The sequence below is a fragment of the Vicugna pacos genome, chromosome 1 (assembly GCF_048564905.1).
Source record: "Vicugna pacos chromosome 1, VicPac4, whole genome shotgun sequence".
NCBI classification, from domain to species: domain Eukaryota; kingdom Metazoa; phylum Chordata; class Mammalia; order Artiodactyla; family Camelidae; genus Vicugna; species Vicugna pacos.
The window spans coordinates 22,760,931-22,773,570 of record NC_132987.1 but is presented as its reverse complement, the minus strand read 5'-3'; the positions used below and the strand labels follow the sequence as shown (position 1 = coordinate 22,773,570).

The following is a 12,640-nucleotide window of genomic DNA, read 5'->3' as shown; positions in this document are numbered from 1 at the left end:
AACAGGTGGGGCTAATGAAATAAGGCTTCATATTTTGTTTGTCAAGATATATGTGCACTACTGTTCCCCAGGTGGTTCATATTAAAATAAGGCCAATCACCAAAACTGTGTAAGAATGAAAAAGATAACAGAAAATGCTCAGATTTAATTTATGTTTAATACTTAATATTCCATTTTTCTCCAAATCTCATAAAAAGTAATTGCACAAAGGTACCAAACATCTCCACTTCATGATAAAGTATCAGTGCACCTGGCATATCTAAATTGCTTACTTACAAGCTGCCAACATTTTCACCTCAATGAATATAGATCAAGCTAGAAAAAATTCATATGCCTAAAATACATTTAAATAATCACCTATGGATTGGAAAAATAGATGACATTTTAAAAAATGTGCTCAATCAAGTAAGATAGCGTTTAAGTCTCTGCAATACGGCTGGAGCACATACCACTACACAGCATTTTTTAATACCTTTATTGTGGTATGGTTCCTGTACAGTAAACTGCACATATTTCAGATGTACAGTTTGATGAATTTTGATAGATGTATACACCCATGAAACCACCACCACAATCACAACAGTTAACATTTCCATCACTCCCCAAGAGGTACAATTCTCGAATTCTCAATTTATCCCTTCCCAACTGCCTCAGCCCCCAGTAACCATGAGACTGTTCTCTATGTCTGCGTACAGTAATGGATCCTTCTGTCAGGTTATTATTAACAGGGTGTTTGTTAATCTAATGTTTTGTTGTCTGATAATTTTTAAATCACTTCTAAATTATCCCATAAGAACATTTGAGATTGTGTACATAGACTGTGTATTTTTGAAAGAATGACCTAAAGCTTGGATTAGAATATTCAGTTTCAGATTTTGCCATGTGCTGATAAGCCACAGAGGCAAGGATTTCTAAATCTGCCGAAGCACTGCGTTTTCTTTTTGAGAAGTGAAGCCAATACACTAAACTTCAAGGCAAACTACTTTTTAAAGTGAAAAACTAAACATATGATGAATTGATAGGCTACCTTGGAAGTGGCCATCATATACAATTTTTCCTTCTTTAGAGGGTGAAATATGTTATGTGTAATAAGGATTATAATGTTAATTTTCAGGAACTGGGGACAATTTCAGACAAATATAACCTCCTGAAAGTAAAATAAGCAATACTCACATTTGCAAAGGGAAGGTTTATAAATGTACTGGGACCCAAATATCCCCCAAATCTAACCAAGAAGACGTGTCACCCCCAAAACTCTATCATATTCAAATGCATGAATTAAGAAATGTGCTGCCATAACATTTCTAATATAGTCTAAATGAAATCTAAAATGAGAAATTTAAAAGATGGAGAATTAAATTATTTCCTCTTGTTCAGCAGAGAATTTTAATGGCTGATCTCAAAAGATCAACTTTATTTCATCATGAACATTTTTCATATGATTCAGGAAAAGTCACTTATGTTCTATAATTTGATAAAAATACTTTGAGCACATCCAGCATCTGTTGCCCTGTTCCATGCTTATAATGCCATGTTCAGATTTGTAATTTAGTCTCCTGACTGGCAGAAGGAAGAGTTCTTTGCAGGGGAACAGTCCTAGTTCTTGAGCCAAATGACCTAATGATGTGTCATTTTGGTCCATTACATTGCTATGAACTTATCTTCCACAGACTGAAGAACTATGAAAGGACATAGTTATTTTTCTCAACCTGAAATATTAAGAACCAGATCCTGCGCCATGTTGATCCTACACCATACTGGTGGAAGACTCTAGCTGAACCAGCTCATCTGTTACTCTTTATTGGCATAAAGAGCTATCAGAAGAAGTTTGGTATAAAACAAAGGTACTTAATTTGAAACTCAAAAGAGGAAGTGGGGATTCTGAAGAAAATCCCACATGAAAAGATAACCTCTCTAACTGAGTAGGGGTGACTAAAACCAAAACAAACATGTTTAAAAGAGATCAATGACTTTTCAAATCTAATTTTAGACCAGTTCTGTCTAGAGGTGAGGCAATTGATAAAATCAACTAAAAAAGAAAAAAAAGAGTAGTTTTGGATGCACATTTAAAACCCAGGAGTGTCTGATACAGACAGGCTATATTCTGGGAAAACCATGTAAAAACTGGTGAACAGCTCTTGAAGCCTTGTTCAACTCCAGACAAAGGCTGGATAAAAGATTCTGCCACATGGCTGAGCAACAGGGCTGTCCAATCACTACCACATGCACAGAAACCTAGTAAGATGGCAGAGTCCCCATTACTTTGCCAAACCACATGGTTACCTTTAGGTGGGACCTTAAGTCCCGATCCTTTTGATGGCATGCAAACTTACATTTTAGTTCTGTTTTGTTTTACAGTCCTTTAAGCTAAGACATCAAGTCATTTTAAAAAATACTTGCTCTTTGGAACAAAGTTTCTCTTATGGCTACCTCTCTGGAGGTAGCAGGTTACTCTGTGAGTGTTTATGTCATCCTAACAGGCAGTTAGGAAAAAAGAAATTTCTCTCATCAGTGGTTCTTAGTTGACCAATTAAGGGGTGGGACATAGAACCCTGATATATTACCACAGGGGAACAGGTACTGAAAGGTAGATCCAGTATCTGTCTAATAGTCAGGTAGGTACAGCATAGTCTAGAGTATGGTACTAGGTAGAGATTCAAGCAAGCTTTGGTCATTCTCAGGGAACGTCAGCAAGGGTTATATGAGGTTTCCATTAGATAATGTGAAAGAAATCAGAGTAGAATCTGGAAAAAGGAAGTATCAGGCAGGTGGGAAACGGTTATCATTAAATAACAAAATCTACTCCAATTTACTATTAAGTAAATGGGACTGGAGCCCAATTTACAGAACTCCAGCATCCTAAAGGATTGGCAATAGTCACATAGAATCCCCAACCTAAAAGAAACAAGATTCTAAGTAGATTGAAGGCTCATGCTCACGTGTTGTTTACAAATCCAGCTATGAATTTTGACTTCTGTTCCTACTATGGTCAGAGGAACCAAACAAAACACGGCCATATCTGGACATTTATCTGCTGCTCCATAACTCATTGCTTCATTTTTCTTATTTGTTTTCCACATTGACTGTCTTTCAGCCTCTGATTTTCAAACCAAAGTATGGTTTCTCTTGTCCATAAGAGTTCTTGGATTTGTGAACTGAAGGTTAATTTCCTTATTTTTGCTTCTCAGTTGATCGTATTGAATTTGGCAGCCTGTTCTTTATGTATGTTTCCTGATTCACACTCTGGATCCACTATTTTTTTTAACATTTTTTATTGACTTATAATCATTTTACAATGTTGTGTCAAATTACAGTGTAGAGCACAATTTTTCAGCTATACATAAACTGGATCCATTAGTTTTATTTCATGGTATCTAATCTTGGGACCCAAAACAATACTAGGGCTCCTTAGTGGAAACTTACTTGCTCTGCTAGAGCATAAATAATCAGGATTTATCTCCACTCAGCTTCTACCCATTAACAAACAAGATCTTACATAGTGAATAAGAGAGACCAGGCTGCTAGACACGGCATATAAGCTTAAATATACATGAGTTATTTACCATGGCATATAACTAAATTCTGTTGACTCATGATCTCCACCTGCTTAACTTCAGGATTCTTAATCCCTTGTATTGTCTGGCCTCTGTATGTATATCTGGGAGGCTCTGGAAGGATGACTAGCAGATACTCAATACTCAATGTTTCCACACTCAGGCATCAGGAACTGAAGTTCCTCCCAAACAGTCCCCTGAGCAGGTCTCTGCCAGGAGCCATATCACCTGGGCTGAGCGTGGGGGCATGTCCACTGCACTGAACTGCCCTGCTATGGGGGTGGTCACCTGGTTTGCTTGGTTGTCCTATTTTTATGGTGGGTGACACAGCTATTCCACATCAACTTCCAGGCATTCAAGTCAGCATCTGGGAGGCAACAGATGCAACTGCAGTTTTTGACAAAACTGAGATAGTGCATTTCTCCCACTGGGTTACAATGTTGTTAACAGATCCCAATGCAGGAGTTCCTGTGTTCCAAGATGTAGCAGTACAATACTTTGCTTTGTTTTGTTTTTGTGTTTTTTTTTAATTTTTCCTCCCAGCCTGTTCTTTTCCTAGGACTTAAAGGCCTGGCCTGAGGACAAATTCAGTTTATAGACACTGGAATGAATCCAGACTGCCTGGCCCCTCAGGACAAGAAGAATTAGTTACAAAAACTCAGTGTGCTGACTCCATCACATAAAATGTGCTCAGACATGCAGTTCCACACATTTGCTACCCATGCCCCATCTCTGAAGTGGTGGCTTAAGGAAGCAGGTGCCTAAATCTTGGAATTTGCTTTACCTTGTGTTAACCAAGGAAGGCTGACTTGTTGGTAGGCTGCTGCTTAGAGAGTTAACAGACAGACACTTCCTAAGTATAACACACTACAGAGGTCCCAGGCCTACCTATGGGCCAGAACCACAATTTTACAGTTAAAGGTGAGGCTCAGGGAGTTTGCACAACTGGTGCAAAGTCAAACACCAAGTAAATCATGGTCAGAGATGGGATTGAAACTGAGATTCATTCAAGTCCAAAGTCCATGCTCTTTCTGCAGTGCTACCCTGCATCCCTGTAATCTATTTTTTTTCCTACTAAGGAATTAATTTACTTCAGATCAAAGAAAAATTTAGAAGCAGCCTCAAATTTGACCTGTGAGAATTTTTCTCCATGTTGTGAATTGCATCATTTGAATGTTTCCTGGGGGATATAATAACTGAATATCATCAGAACATGTACATGTCATATATTATTTATGAATGTGAATTATGAAAATAAAACATTGACCACAAAAATATACACATGATTTCTATGACTGATGGCAAAAATGACTTCTGGATTGCCAGAAAGTTGCTAAGAATATAAAATTGCATACATAATAAAGTTTGATCTTGTACTGCTGATTAAGTTAATTCCTTCTGATGGGCTGAGAGAAAATGTAAGCAGACAGACAGCTTTGTGACAGAGAGCACATCATAAGAGTTTAACTGAATTTTTCACCTGATTTGAGCTGCATAAATTACCTGATCACTCAGTTTTCCCTTTGAAACTCTCCCAGTGGGGATTCCACAAACTCCCAATTAACCCTAACAAGAGAGCCAAGCTACTTAAACTGCTTGGGTAATGCATGCCTGGAATATGTTCACTGTTTTGTTACACTAGTGCTTGGGGCCCAGACTGCTACTCAATACCCATTCTCCCTTCATCTTTACTAACAAAACCCAAGTATGATGCTGGATTACAATTTTCATAACTAAATAACTGCATTTCCCAGTTGTCTATGTAGCTGGAGATGACTATGGAGAAAAAGGCAGAAGTCAGCACGTGGCACTGGGGGAAGCTCTTTTAGAAGCACACAGAGTTGGCATATACCCCTTCCTTTATTCCTGCTGCTTCTCTGAAACACAGATATGATGAAGAGAGTTTATTCCATCAGACATTTTGGACCCAGAGATGGTCCTAAAGACAGAAGACTCATGCAAAGAGTGAAACAGAAAAAAGGGGGAAAAAAATGCAGGTTATTGATTGAATCACCACATAGCAGTCAAAATAGCTCTGGAGTACATATTCTAGTCTTCCTGTAGGAGACAGACAAAAACCTCTGCCCTCTTGAAGCTCCTGTCACTTCTGTTTGCAGTCTAAGCTGGTACACTGTTCATTCTGTCTAGGACCATTGGTGTTCAATGAAAAAAGGTTATCTAAACAATGTCTATAATGATATGCCTAGGAAGTTGATTTCCTCCTCCTTAAGCGCTCACCTTTTGTCTCTTTTGTCACAATTCCTTATAACTGGAAGGTTGTGTTATTATTTCCCAAATGAGGGTACACTGCTTGAATAGGGAAAATTGAGTTTGAAATGATATCAGCAGTCAGCAAGGTATAATGGAAAGAGCTTGGGTTTTAGAAGCAGTGAGTCCTGAATTCATATTCCAACTCTAACACTTATCAGCTGTGTGCCTGCCTCCTGTACAAATTATTTGGGATTTTTTAGGGGTAAACTGGGAATAATAAGAGCCACCTCATATTACGGTGTTGAACATAATACTATCAAGTATCATGATACGCAGTAATAGCACATATTATTTTTATTATTTAATTCCTATAACAAATCCTATCCAAACCTTAGGAAGAGATTGTATAGTCTCAATAAAGTTCTCTCACATTATTATTAATCTGACTGAATTATTATTTCTACCAATCCTGAGCACTTATTACTGTTTATATTTTATGTGTGCTTGGTTTTCTCCATAGACTCTAAGCTCTTTGTATCTCAAATCACTACCAGAGGCTGTTCTAAATAGTGGCTTGTCAAGAAATATTTACAGTTGCTACTCTAACTGTATGTCTTCTCACAAATAGTAAAAACATATCGGGTGGGTGGAGAGCCTGATTGTTTTCATCAGAATTCAGTTATTTCTCTGCCACTGAAGCTCTGTGCATTAAAAGCCCTGAACCAGCAGCATAAGTACTAAAAAAGGCCATTTTGACAACTTATATTACGTGAATAGGCCTTAATTATTGTATTTATATTATACTTTATTCCAATTCTAATCCAATTTATCTACACCTTCTGGATTAATTTTTAAGACAACTTAGCAGATGTACAGAGGCTGCTTCTGTGCACACTCTGCTAGACACTGAATCCTTTATCACCAGTGTCATTGCTTCTTTAATGGGTATTTTAAGACTGTTTTTGATATCATATTAGAAAATGGACAAATCCAATTTTATATTGGTTGTGGGTGTCAGATTAAATTCGAGCTGAATTGTTAGCTACTAAACCAACTAAAAACTTTCCCTGAACTTCTTATTTAATAATATGTGAAAATAACCCAGTAGGCTATTTCTACTTCGTGGAAATATCATTAGGTAATTAATCATATATATGTAAATATTACTACACATGAATTATCAACATTAGGTACTTTTTAAATGACATTCAAATCGATCTGTCTTTGAAGTCAGAGATTACTCAAAAAGGTTGTTAATGGTAGTCGGCACCATTAAAATCTGATTATAAAACAAGTGTCAAATATAGAAAATTATTAAATATAGGCAATGGTGGATAAGCATAAGCTATTGCAAAACTAAATACCAAAGCTAAACAATAATGTACTTATGCTCTTTATCAAGGTATAGTTCCAAAGTCCACTGATCAGGTGATAAATTCATGTTATACCTCATAGTTAACGTGTCTTCTCACCGACTATAATCACATTAAACAAGCAAAAATATGGACAATTATGTAAATAGGAAATAAATTTCGATTCTTTATGAAAAAGTGGTAAGACTTCATACAAATAAGGAATGCTTATCCATACTTGTATGCAAAAAATTCACCATACTTAATTTAACTAATATACATTGGAGTTATTCTATGTTCAAGTATTAAATCAGGTCTTGGGGATTTTAATATTACTAACATATATTCTCTGTCTCCAGGGTGCTCACAGTCTAATAAGGGCTAATTATGCAATGCAATAAATTAAATTATACATATATATATACACACACACACACGTATATGAGCACACACACACATTCACATACAATATTGTGTGCAAACATATAAAGCCTGCTGAACCCAGCTGCAAACTTAAGGGAAGGCTTTCTAAAGATGGAATACATAAAGAATCAAATTTAGACTGACTCTTTCAACATCACACTGATTTTCCTTTTGCATTCTGTTGGCTATTCAATTTGGTATAATACTGTCCATGAAGGACATAAGCAAGAATGTTCAAGGAAAAGGAGGCAATGTGAGCATAGGCATTCTTCCTGTCTCCTACCAGTCCTGTCCCCAGTAACCATCAACTGAAAGCTAAAGAAAGGACTAATAGAAAACACAAGTAAGGAATTAACATGTGAATTAGAAACAAAGAAAGGTTTCACACATATGCTACAAAAATTGAAGAGTTTGTTCTAGGTGAAATGCCTGTGGAACTAAGACTCTAAGAAAAGCAGTTTATTCACCTAGAAGTTGTTGCTATCATATGATTAAGTCAGAGGTGCTGGCAAAAAGACCCAGTATCTCCCAACATACTTTGAGAGCAAGCTAATGATGAGGGTGGCTGATGGGAGAAAGATGTCCACTACACTTGAAACTTCTTTCTTTTTTTTGGCAATCAAGGAAACAAGTGTCCATTGGCAAATCCATTGGCAACTGTGGCCAACTCCAACTGAATTTACCGAAAAAATACATTTTTAATGAACTAATAAATTCTGTGCACTATATAATTTTTCCCTCATTTTAAGACTTCATTTTTTAAAAAAGTGTTAGGTTCCCAGTAAAATTGAGGGAAGGTAAAGATATTTCCCTATTCTCCTGCCCCCATACATGCATAGCCTTCAACAATTATCAACATCCCCCATCAGAATAGTAACTGATAAACTGATAACTGGTAAACCTATAGACACATAATAATCATCCAAAGTCCATAGTTTACATTAAATTTCACTCTTGGCATTGTACAGTCCTGGGGCTTGGACAAATGTATAATGACATGTATCCATTATTATGGCATCATCCAGAGTATTTTCACTGCCTGAAAAATCCTCTGTGCTTCACCTGTTCATCCCTTGTGCCCAAACTCCTGGCAACTACCGATGTTTTTACTATCTCCATGGTTTTGCCTTTTCTAGAATGTTAGGTAGTTGAAATCATAAAGTATGTAGCCTTTTCAGATTGGTTACTTTCACTTAGTAATATGCATTAAAGATTCCTCCATGTCATTTTATGGCTTAATAACTCACTTCTTTTCAACACTGAATAATATTTCATTGTCTAGATGTTAACAGTTTATTTATCCATTCAGCTACCGAAGGACATCTTTGGTGCTTTCAGGTTTCAGCAATTATGAATAAAGCTGCTATAAATATTCATGTGCATGTTTTTGAGTGGAAATAAGTTTTAAAATTATTTGGGCAAATATAAAGAAGCACAATTTTTAGACCACATTCTTAACAGTATGTTTAATTTTGTAAGAAATGGTCAAATTGTCTTACAAACTGTATCTATTTGCACTCCACCACCAGTGAATGATATTTCCTGTAGCTTCACATCTTCACCAGCATTTGGTGTCATCAATGTTTTGAATTTTGGCCATTTTCATAGGTGTGTAGCTGTATCTCATTGTTTTAATATGCACTTCCCTGATGGCATGTGACATGGATTGTCTTTTCATATGTTTATTTGTCATCTGTGTATACTCTGGTGAGGTGTCTTTTTAAACAGTTTAATCCATTTTATAATCAAGTTGTTTGCTTTCTGACTCTTGAGTTTTATAAATACTTTGTATATTTTGGATATTAGTCCTTTGTCAGATGTGTCTTTTGCAAATATCTTTTCCCCATCTGTGGCTTGTCTTCTCACTCACTTAACATTGTTCTTCACAGAGCAGAAATTTTCAATTTTAATCGAGTCCAGATTATCAGTTATTTTTTTCATGAACTGTCTTTGGTGCTGTATTTAATAGGGAACCACCATACTCAAGGTTATACCCCAGGTCATCCAGGTTCTCTTCTATGTTATCTTCTAGAAGTTTATACTTATGGATTTCATATTTATTACTGGTTTTGAGTAAATTTTCTAAAGAGTATAAGGTATGTACCTTTATTATTTTGCATGTCCAGTTGTTCCAGCACCATATGTTGAAAAGGCTATCTTTACTGCATTGTATTGCCTTTACTCTTTTGCCAAAGATCAGTTGACAATATTTATTGGGGTCTATCTCTTTATTCTCTACTATGTCACATTGATCTATTTGGTTTTTCTTTTTCTAGTACCTTACTGTCTTGATTACTGTTGCTTTATACTAAGAGTTTATACTATGTATAAGAGTTTATACTATGTTCTCCTCTTTTTCACATTCAAGAATAGATGTAGCTTTTCAACATGGTCACAATTTTTATTTGTTGTTAGGAAAAGTGGTGACTTCTAAGGTATTTACATGTGGAAGTAGAAATCAGAAGTCCTATCATTTTTTTAAGTTTCAAATAAACTTTTCAGTGTTTTTATTCATTTTTTAGAGTTTCTGTCTAATTTTTATGTAAAATGAAATAATTTTATAATTTTAAGTGTTTTTGAGAAAGAATTTATCTTTTTTTAGATTTTTGGCTTGGGAGGTTTATTTCTATTCATTCTTGGAGATATTTGCTTTTTAAAATATTTTGACTTTATTCAGCTTTTTAAAATTTCAAAATTTCTGCCAATTACATCTGTGCTGCAAATTTGTGTTCAGATAATATAATTTTTGTCAGAGATGAAAGTTTTAAAATTCATTAGTACCAGCAAATAAATAGGGTAAGCATAATTAAAAGAAAATAAATGATAAATTTAAGGTCTGGAAAATGGGTAGAAATATTAAAATATATATAAAATATATGGTTAAACTTAGTACACAAAGATAAAATTCTCTCAGATGATAAAAATGAAACAAAACACTAAACACTAATGGAATAAAAATTTGTAAATATTATTTTTATACACTGATTCTTTTTATTTATATTCTGTTTTAACTACTTTGGTCCAAATGAATTTTTTTTTAAACAAATGGTGCATTTTCAAACAGCTACAGCAAAAAAATTCTGAGGAATTGTGGTTTTTCCCATACCCAAGATTTCTTTAAAATAAAAAGCCACTCGCTAGACATCAGGAGTTAACCCTGACAGGTCCCAGGTTTATGTATTTATGACTATTTTTTTTTAAATCAATGCAGTATTCCCTACTATACTTAGTCTTAGCTGCTAGAAAGCAGGAATCTTAACTGCTTTTGTCACCATTATATATACTGGACCCTAAAACAGTGTTTTATATATGGTATGGGGTTAATATATATTATCAAGTGAATGAACATTACACATTGATGACAGCTTCCTTCATATTTATGTATGAGCTTTAAAAAAAAGTCTCATTCAGTTCACATCTGCTTTCTGTAGAATATTGTTGCTTTCAGATTTGGGAGGAGAGAGACAGAGAGAGATGGTAAAAGGAAATTATCTCAGGAGGATGTCTCCCTCCTGTTGATGAAAAGATTTAATAAGGTTCAAAGGAGCTCCACACAACATCATCTAAAGGTACATCTGCTCTTTTTCCTTGCACAAAAGAGGACATCCCAAAGCAGCCAGCATGTGTATAAATGCACATGTTCTACAGCTAATTCTATACTGTTTGTAAAGTTACAATCAAGAGGGAGGTGCAAGCCAACAAAATGATTTGAAGACTTTATTCCAAGTGTGGCAATTTTTTTATGAGGTGCCATGGTCTCCATGGAGAAAACTGATAATAAGGGACATAGACACACTTTTCTAAGCATAAACATTACATAAAACTCCACACTTGAAATATTAGTTTGAGTTGAATATGTTCATCTTAGCCCAATATAGAAATAGAGGTGAAGTTAATTGTTTCAAGCATTTTTCCCCCAAAATTTATCCAAGTAAGATAATTATTTGGGGAAATCATGTAATAAAAAAAAAATCCCTGTGCTAGTTTTCTATTTCATTCATTATAATCAGAAATTAATTTGGTATTTTGGAAAATTTTTAGGCAAATGCCCAACCTCTTTAATGATTTAATCTACTCAGGATAAGAAAATGCACTTTTCTCTTTCAGAATGTGTCATAGATATAATCACTCATTGATACAAAGGATGCCTTAGTGGCTAATTGCTTGAATTCTTCATGTTAAAGGATTTGAATAAGCATGTATTTATGATAGGATTACAATGTAAAGGATACACTGCTTCTAGGGAATAAATTCAAATTTATGATCTGTTAGCAAGTTTATCCCAGCAGAACTGACATCAGCACTCTGAAGTCCCACAGTCACTCCAAATTTAACATGTCCAGTGCTAAACTCATTTTTGTTTTGTCTCTCTCCATCTGCATTCTCATTTCTACTATCTATATCTCAAGGAATGGCAACACCAATCACCCAGCCTCCCAAGCCAGGAATATGAAAGAGACTTTTTATCATTCTTCTCTTTAAACCTGCACAGTAAATCTCTCAAAGCCATCAGTTCATTCTTCCTCCTTCCTCTCTCTCAAATGTACCCACCTCTCTCCAGTCCTTCAGATGACACCTATGTTTCAATATTCATCATTTTTCTCTGAAATTTTGTAACAGCCTCATTATCTGCTTCCCTAATTTCAGTCATAGTACTTTCTCCCTGATTCCTCCACAGTACCTAAAGAGATGTTTTTAAAATGTGAATTACAAATGACTTTCCTATTTAAAAATTCACTAATCTCTATGGCTTGCAGAGTTAAACCAAGCTCTTTCTTATAACACTGTGGTTTCATACGTGACCTTCTTTTTAAATCACTAGTTTTATCATTTCCCTCAAATTCCCGATTTCAGCCCCTTGTCCCTTGAACCGAAGCACAGCTGTTTCTCATCCTAGATTAGCCTCCTTCTATCTGAAAATTTGGCAATTTCAACTTTCCTGAAGGAATCAACTGAATCACTTCCTCTGGATCATTTTCTCTAACTTCCTTCCTCCAAAAATTCCAGCTTATCTGTATTGGTACCTATGCTTTAATTATAATCAAAGATTCATTAAAGATTAATTATCTTTTAAAAAAAAACTTATATACTACTCTTAAG

At 35.2% G+C, this 12,640-nt stretch overlaps 2 long non-coding RNA genes across 6 annotated transcripts in view; one reads left to right on the top strand and one right to left on the bottom strand.

Annotated features, from left to right (window-relative positions):
- LOC140695705 (uncharacterized) overlaps window positions 1–12,640 on the top strand; it is a 38,638-nt gene that overhangs the window by 13,017 nt on the left and 12,981 nt on the right. The window lies entirely within an intron of this gene.
- Window positions 1–12,640, bottom strand: part of LOC140695702 (uncharacterized) — a 518,879-nt gene that overhangs the window by 503,081 nt on the left and 3,158 nt on the right. The window lies entirely within an intron of this gene.